Source organism: Sus scrofa, chromosome 15, assembly GCF_054392235.1.
Source record: "Sus scrofa isolate SSC_HxYL_T2T_F1_AM1 chromosome 15, Sscrofa_HxYL_maternal_Yorkshire_Landrace_v2.0, whole genome shotgun sequence".
Classification (NCBI taxonomy): Eukaryota; Metazoa; Chordata; class Mammalia; order Artiodactyla; family Suidae; genus Sus; species Sus scrofa.
The window spans coordinates 151,192,816-151,201,119 of NC_139397.1; the positions used below are offsets into that span (position 1 = coordinate 151,192,816).

The window sequence follows — 8,304 nt, forward strand, 5'->3', positions numbered from 1 at the left end:
AGAAGGAGGTTTTGGTCATGGCTGCGTTGGGGCCTCCATAAATCACTGGATCTAAACTCCTTGGAGAAGCAGTTAAGACAAGTTTCCTAATTTCGTCCTTTTCTGGCAGCTACAGCATTGCACTTTCCCCCTTTCCTTAAAAAAATATCAACCAATGCCTAAAGAACAGAGAGGGCTTTATTGTTACTCGGCCACTGCTCCTGATCCTTATCAACAGCTCTCCGAGAAAGGCCCTCCAAAATCTCACCGCAGCATCTTCATTTACTGAAATACCCTTTCCTGGGATTTTTGTGTCACGTCAGCTCAAATGGAAACATTGCTGAAGCTGCTTTGATTCTGAGCTTGTTCCGCTGGGTCAGTGATGAGGTTGGTGAGAGGGGCACTTATTTCCGGGGGGTGGGGGGCGCAGACACCCCTCTCGGTCAGATTCTCCCATCATCTGGCGGAAGGAGGCAGGCGCTTCCTCCTCGCTGAGGGGCGGAGGGCCCACGCTGGCCTCTGCTCCCCTGGTGCGTGGAGGCCTCTCCTCCGCTCACTTCTCCTTTCTCCATCGCTGGTCCAGGATGACCCGCTTTTCTCTCCCACCCTCTTCCCCGGCTCGTCCCCCGCCGCCCAAGAAAGCACCTGGAAGAAACCCAGCTTCTCCATGTGGCTAAATAAACAGGAGGACCTGTGACTCAGCACGGCTGGGGCGGCTGGAGGAGGAGCGAAGCGAGTGCCAGACCCACGCTGTGAGCCTCTTCCTTCTGGAAAACCTGAGTCACAGCGGGAAGCGGGAGCTGGGCACTGGCGCAGAGCTGAGTGGGAGTGCGCGGGCACGCACATGCGTACGTGTGCGTGGTCAGGCCCCTCAGGACAGCCCTTCCGGCTGGTCTCTTTCTCTCTGTACAGCCCCTGCTCCCACTCACGGGCCCCTGGCTGCCCCCAGCCCCAGTTGGTGACTGCTCTCATCCTTGGACCAGAGGCTCCACCTGCTGATTCGTTCAAGGGAAACAACCTGCCCTCCTGACGCTTGTTAACCTGAGGGGCTGGGGACCTGCAGCCGCTGGTCTCCCTGGTAACTGAGGAGCCCATGTGACGTCATTTCCCCCGAAAATATCAGTTCCCCACCCGTAACACCCAGGAGTGAAGGTTGCTGCCAAGTCCTGGCTGCTGTGTGCTGTCCCATGGTGGGATGTTGCTGCAGGACCGTTGTTTCAGACGTGTGAAGCCCCCTGTCCAATAAGCCATCAATGTCCCTGTCGCTGTCTCCGGGCTTTTTCTTCAGGCCTGAGGCTGGACGACTCCAAGGCTCGCAGGCCTGCGGGGTGAAGCCCAACAGTGTGAGGGAGAGTCTGTGTGTGGGTCAGTGAGTGTGTGTGTGTTGGGGGGGGGAGTCTGTGTGTGAACTGGACCAAACGTGGAAGTGTGATTGTGCATAGGAATGAGACACTGAGTGAGTGTGAGACTGTGTTCGTTTGTGTGCCTGTGTCACGCACACACATGCTGCCTTCCGCCCACAGGGCTTTCAAAGGAAAAGGCCTTGAAACAACGGGCACCCGACTTCAACCAGTTCTACAGACCTGGGGCTAGATGACAACCAGCCCCTCACCGCCTCCCTCCCGCTGCTCCTCGGCCAACCCATGCCAGGGGCCGGAAAGGCTTCAGAGAGCGTCCTTTTCCAGCAGCGTGCACCTGTTTGTTTACTTGGGGGTCATTCTGGGTTAACTCAGGAAAAGTTTACAAAGTTCTCAAGTTCTGTGCCAGGTGTGTGGGGCTGTCGGTCCTGCCCAGCTCATGAGGACAAGCAAGACGATGCCGCCACTGGGCAAGCTCACCACTGCCCCAGACCCCTGCCCACTGGCATTGCTCACCCACTAGGGGTGATAAGGGCAGGTGGGGGGCATCTTAAAAGGAGAAGGTAACTGGAAACCCAAAGTGGCCTCAACCAGGAAAGAAGAGCCAGATGAGTCTTGACTGAATGCTTTCCAAGGGTGAGGTCATTCATTCCTGCAGAGAAGCCCAGGAGCCTGGTACTGTTTTACAGAGGAAATGCCCCCTAGCCTTGGAGAAGCTTGTCCCTACACGGCGGGAATGGTATAACCTGGATTCTAAACTCCTTCTGATTCTAGACCATTCTCTTTCCTCAACACCAAGCGCTCTCAGATATTTTTTAAAGTGTTAGAAAACATAGACTTTCTCTTTTCCATATATTTTATAGGAAAAACCATCTTTGGAGCTGGGAAAGGGCCGGAGGTTGTCTGGGAAAATAAGCTTGGACACTGAAAGCCGTGTGAACTTTGACCTGGGATCCTAACCTCTGCTGCGTGAGCCGCTCTGCAGGGGGCCAATCAGAAAGCAGATCCCATGAAATTGCATGACTGTCAGAACCAAAACCTGGGATGTCCTCCTTACTGAGGATGTTATAACCTAAATCAGTGGGTCTCAACCAAGAGCCACTCTGGCCCCCAGGGTGCATTTGGCAATGTCTGGAGATGATTTTGGTAGTTGCCATTGGTGGTGGAGGTCACAGGCCCAGCAAGGCTGCTGAACTCTTCACAGTGCACAGGACAGCCCCACCACAAAGAATGAGCTGGCTCAAAATGTCACTAGAGCAATTCCTTTTTTTGCCTGCTGGTCAATGGCCTGAAGCGCCCCAAATGATGGTGGCCGCAATTCCATCACAGCGCCCAGGAGGAAGCAGGACCTGTAAGCCAGTGGAGCCTAAAGGTGCAGCTTCCACAGGCAGCACCAGTTACCTGGGGGTGAGGGACTACTGCTCCAGACACAGCCCTGGATTTCAGCTGGCGTCATAGCCTGTGTGTGGCAGCCTGGGAGACTGAGCCCTGCCGTGTTTCTTGTCCCTTTATAAAACTCTTACAGTCTCCAGCTTGACTGCCATCTATTTCTTTCTTGGACTCTGACTGTCATTACACCCATCTTCTTGCAGAGTAGACCCCAAGGCACAGAGTTCCAACATGCTCTTGGGGAACAGGAGGAGGAACCCAGATCTGGAATTCCAAATTCCTCATCTGTTCACCTTATGGGATTTTCCAAAGTGGTGGTACCAGTTTATATTCCCATGAGCAGTGTATGAAAGTCAGTTATTCCATATCCTCATCAACAGTTAGTAGTGTGTGTGTGTGTGTGTGTGTGTGTGTGTGTGTGTGTGTGTGTGTGTGTGAGAGAGAGAGATTTAAAGTCATTATTTTAGTCATTCTGATGGGTACGTAATACAGCTGTCACAGTGGTTTTAATTTGCCCTGCTCCAATGACCATGAAGTTGGGCATCTTTTCATATGTTTATTGGTCATTGGATATCACTGTTGACCAAGTCCTTTGCTCATTTTACTGTTGAGTTGCTTTTCTTATTTTACTTTTGACTTTAGGAGCTCTATGTATTCTAGAGATTAGCCTTTTATTAGATTTATGTAATGCATCCATATCTTCTTCCAGTCCATGGGTTGCCTTTTCACTCTCTTCATATCATTTATCTTAGTGTTAGTACCTGAAGTTTCTTTCATTATGTTTCTGATTTATTTCCATTGATTCTTGAATTTAATTTTTTTCTCTTAGAGAAATCCCTCTTTTATTTTGCTGAATTTTATTCAAAAGCACATTTCTGGACATAGAGATGATACTATTCTGATTTCTTGAGTGTTAACAGGTCTTTATTTTGCCTTCATCCTTAATTGCCAGTTTAGCTGGGTATATAATACTTGAGAATGCTTTTTCTCCAATTGCACCAGTGAAATGGTCATGAATTTAAAAATATCTCCTCATTTCATTTAGAATACACATTTCAAATTTCTTAACCTTGGTTTCTTTTTGTTTAAGTTTTCTTTTTTCCTAAAATACCTCCATTTCATAGAAATTCAACTTTCCTGAATGGGCTCCATCTTTTCATCTGCAGAAACTGGTGAGTTTTCTCTCCGTGTGTGTGTGTGTGTGTGTGTGTGTGTGTGGTGTGTTTTACCCTTACAGAGAGAAGTCTATTCCAGAAAACAGAATGGAAAATTTTAGACTTCTTGGCTTCTCTTTTTGGTGGATTTAATATGATTCGATGTGTGATGCAGGACCTGACATTAATGGAAGGCAACACAAGCCTGGGAAGTCTTCTGGGGGAACAGTATCCACTTCCAGTGAGCCATCTGCTGAGGCAACCTTCAGCCAGCGCGGGGGCACTGACTTGTCATGCACATTGCCAGCTGACCATCCTCAGCAGGGGCTGACACAACAGAACTTCCTGCCATGCAGAGAGCTGTCCTCCCCAACTCACTCTCCAGGCACATATTGTAGGCTGAGGTTGCCCCCTTAGTCCTGGGGCTAAGCAGGACTGAAATTCATTCCCTATTCCCTGCACCATAAACTGCAGCCCCCTGTGGAAGATGTAAATGATGGGATGGTTTCCCTTTCCCTTATCTCATTTTTGTTTTCCTGGCACCATCTTTTATTTTAAATCATCGAGAATTTTAGGATTTGGATGGTGATTTTTTTCCTAGGTTGCAAAGGATTTTCCCTATTACTCTGTCAGGTCATCTTAGTGAGAATTTGGTAGGTAAAGGGTGTAAAACTACAAAAGGTTAGGATGTCATCCTGAATGAGAAGATTTAATGGAAGCTTTGTGGTGGGAATCATCTGTCATTTTAAATGCATGTCAGATAATAAATTCAGAGACTTGGGGATTAAATGTGATTAGAATACAGACTTTTGATTATTGCTTCAGTTTCTGGTAAAAACCACAGCCAACTGGAGGTTTTCCCTTACTAGCTCATTCTGAAGTTATCAGCATCTTACATCTTACCCAAGCCATCCAACAGCTCTGGCTTAATCATCCATGACCCTGAAGCTGGCCTTCAGCTAAGAGCTAATTGACCTGTTTCCTAATTCAGCTGTAGGAAATCCAAGATATGCTTCTGAAAATGCCTTGATGACATACTTGTAGTAGATTCTCAATTAATTTTTGCTAAGTGTGCCTATAAATGCTAGTTTGAGTTCTTCTTGGGTCAAGATGGCATGTCAAGGACTTTTATAATTAGTTCTCCAACTTGACCTCTCAGTAGTCAACATGTTGCTTTCTGGAAGCCTATTAGCTCAACTGTTCAACACTAAAATGCAAACCCTTTCCTAGGTAATTTTACTTCCAAGATTTTAAAATAAACTTTAAGTTGTTGGTTTGTTAAAGAGAGATCAAGTCATGTGACCAAATGAAATTGTAATTGTTAAAAATCTCAATTTTCTCCAAAGTGATTAATAAAACAAAATCCCCAATGAAAAGCTAGAAACTCTATAGAAATTATGCCATCACTTTTTTTGTTTTTCAGTTTTAAATAATTTCAGAGTTACAATAAAATTGCAAAAATAGTTCAGAAATTTTACTGTACTGAGATCTGAAATATATATTATATATATATATATTTTATAAATATATATCTGAATCACTTTGCTATACACCTGAAACTAACACAACATTGTAAATCAACTATACCTCAATTTTTTAAAAAATGAATTTTACTGTAATTTTCTTCAGGCTTCTCTGAATGTTAATGTCTAACATAACAACAGTACAGTTAATACCAGGACCTTATTCACATGTCACCAGTTGTCTCATCCAAGTCCTCTTCTCGTCGAGTTTATGATTCTGAATCCCACACTGCATCCTGTATAGGTCTCCACCTATATGGGGCCGTTCGTCTTTGATGACGTCATTGTGAATGAAGAACATCAGCTGTTATTTTGCAGACTGTCTCTCAACTTGTATTTGCCTGATATTTTCTCATGATGAAACAAAGAGTATGTGTTTTTGCCAAGGGTGCTCCAGAAGCCATGCTGTACGCTTCCCCCTTCATCATAGCTGAAGATGCCTGCCACCCGTGCTCTCTGATGGTCACTTTGGTTTGGCTAAAGTGGTCTCTGCCTGGTTCCTTCACTGTTAAGTTAATATAGTTCCCTTTGTAGCTAATAAATATCTAGTGGGAAGAGACTTCATGTAAACATCCCATTTCTCCTCATACTTTCACTTACCAATTTCACCCTCCATTGAATGACTTTTGCCTACGGGAATCCTTAGTGTTACCCAGATAATGACTTTCTATTTTCATCATTCTTTCTACATGTGTTAGCTGGAATTTTATTGTAAGAACTGTTCTTTCTCTTAGTCAATTATTTATTTGTATTAGCACAAACTCTTGGATATTTTATTTATTCCAGGAGTTATAATCCATGACTATCATTCCACATTTTGTTGTGCCGCTTGTCCCAGATTTAGTCACTGGGAGGTCCTTCACGTTGGCTCCTGTCCTGGCATGACCCCATCATTGGGGGATCACTGTCTTACTTTCTGGACACAGGGTGTTCCTGGCTAATCTTGTGCATTTCCTGGGCCAGCTCTGTTGTCATCTGTTTGTCCAAGGAGGCCTGATCCTTTAATTGGGCAACATTGCTTAGAAACCAAGATCTGGGGACCAGATGTGTTCATTGCTACCGAGGTGTCACTGCTTCTCAGCCCTCTCACTTGTCACTTAGGTTTGTGTGTCCCTGTATTCCATTTTTTTTTTTTCATTTTCTTTATCTTTATTTATTTATTTATTTTTTATTTTCCCACTGTACAGCAAGGGGGTCAGGTTATCCTTACATGTATACATTACAATTACATTTTTCCCCCACCCTTTCTTCTGCTGCAACATGAGTATCTAGACAAAGTTCTCAATGCTACTCAGCAGGATCTCCTTGTACATCTATTCTAGGTTGTGTCTGATAAGCCCAAGCTCCCGATCCCTCCCACTCCCTCCCCCTCCCATCAGGCAGCCGCAAGTCTCTTCTCCAAGTCCGTGATTTTCTTTTCTGAGGAGATGTCCATTTTTGATTCCCCCACCCCTGCCACATTCTAATGACAGAACAAGTGAGATGGTCCCAGTTTCCTTTACTGAAACGGCTTCACCTCCTCCTACTGGAGGCCAGAGCTCAACACTTCTAAGCACCTGCTGTCTCTTTCTCCATTTCCCTCTTGCTTTACATGTTAGGTGTATAGAATGTTTGACACACCTGACATGGCTCCTAAGGAAGCTGGGTGGGAGCTTCTGTCCCAGAGCCCGGCTGGCAGATGGGCAGGCAGGAGTCCCCGGCTGACCCCAGATCCAAGGTCTGAGAGCCCTGTCGTCCATCTGACATGGCGCTTGCTGTTCAGCTCTGTCTCTCAAGCACAGCTTTTAGGGGGGGAAGGGATGAGTCATGTGGAGGGAACGCTGTTTTCATCAGTAAAATTTAGGATCGTTCAAACACCAGCTCAACCAAGGCTTTTTTCTTTTCCCAGATTGCTTCGTTCACCTGATGGAAATCCTATAAGCCTCCGGCTCGGGGGGCAGGTTTCCTGCGGAACCACGTGGATGGATGTAATGATCCACAAGGTGCATCTTGTTGTGTGTGGAGCTGCTTTTAAAACAGCAAAAGGTGTTGGTTTTTCCTCCCTGCTACCATCACCCAGAGCCAGAGGGTGTGGGGAAATAAGCATTTTAATGCACTGTTGGAGAGAAAATAAATCATTTCACACTTTTCTGAAATGAATTTTGCAACACATTTTGAGGTTGAGAAATGTTTGTATTCATTTACTTGTTCATCTCTTCTCTGGAAACACATTCTGAGGACCAAATGAATTTTTTTAAAAGTCAGAGATTCATTTCAGCATTTTTACAGTAATAAACTTGAGGGAAAAGAGAACAGAAATATCCAGTCATAGGAAAGATAAAATATTACAAAAGCACTTGGTAGAATATTAGAGAGCTATTATGCAGATTTCTCAATGAATTGGCAACAGGGAAAGGATTTATGACATAGTAAGTTAAAAAGGAAGATAGCAGGTTGGGGCTATATCTGTAGAGAACACGCACATTCTTTATGCATCTTTAAAAGACCAAGAGAAAATGTGTGGAGTATCAACAGTGATGATGGCACTTTTTTTCTTTCTGTCTCTTCGTACCTTGGAAGCCTTCCTGAATGAGCACAAATTACTTTGATAACAGGGAGGAGAAAAATAAGGTTTTCTGTCTCTAGTAGGAATAAGTGGTTGGGCTCAGCTAGTAGAATTGCAGTGGTATTGAAGATTAGTTCTAATGTTAAAAATAATATTTAAAAAATCATTCTCAACCAAAAAGGATGTTACTAGCAGAGTCACCTGGAACGTCTTTGAAAAATACACATCCCCAAATCCAGCTCCTACCCCTACCCAACCCACATGCATGTACACATGCAGGCACTAGGCCCAAGAGCCCCAAAGATGCCTCATCCAAGGGTGGGGAATCTGCTCTGAGAAGGGGGGCATCTCTGAGA

The 8,304-nt window shown here is 45.1% G+C and overlaps 1 long non-coding RNA gene across 2 annotated transcripts; it reads left to right on the top strand.

The window, feature by feature from the left end:
- The first annotated feature begins 221 nt into the window (after window positions 1–221).
- LOC106506426 (uncharacterized) lies at window positions 222–7,532 on the top strand. 2 transcript variants are annotated; one of them, XR_014829166.1, is made up of 3 exons: window positions 222–366; window positions 1,503–2,709; window positions 7,292–7,532. It is a non-coding gene; the product is annotated as an uncharacterized LOC106506426 (long non-coding RNA). The 2 variants fall into 2 exon arrangements; XR_014829165.1 differs by lacking the exon at window positions 7,292–7,532 and having other exon boundaries at window positions 1,503–5,269.
- The last annotated feature ends 772 nt before the right edge of the window (window positions 7,533–8,304 follow it).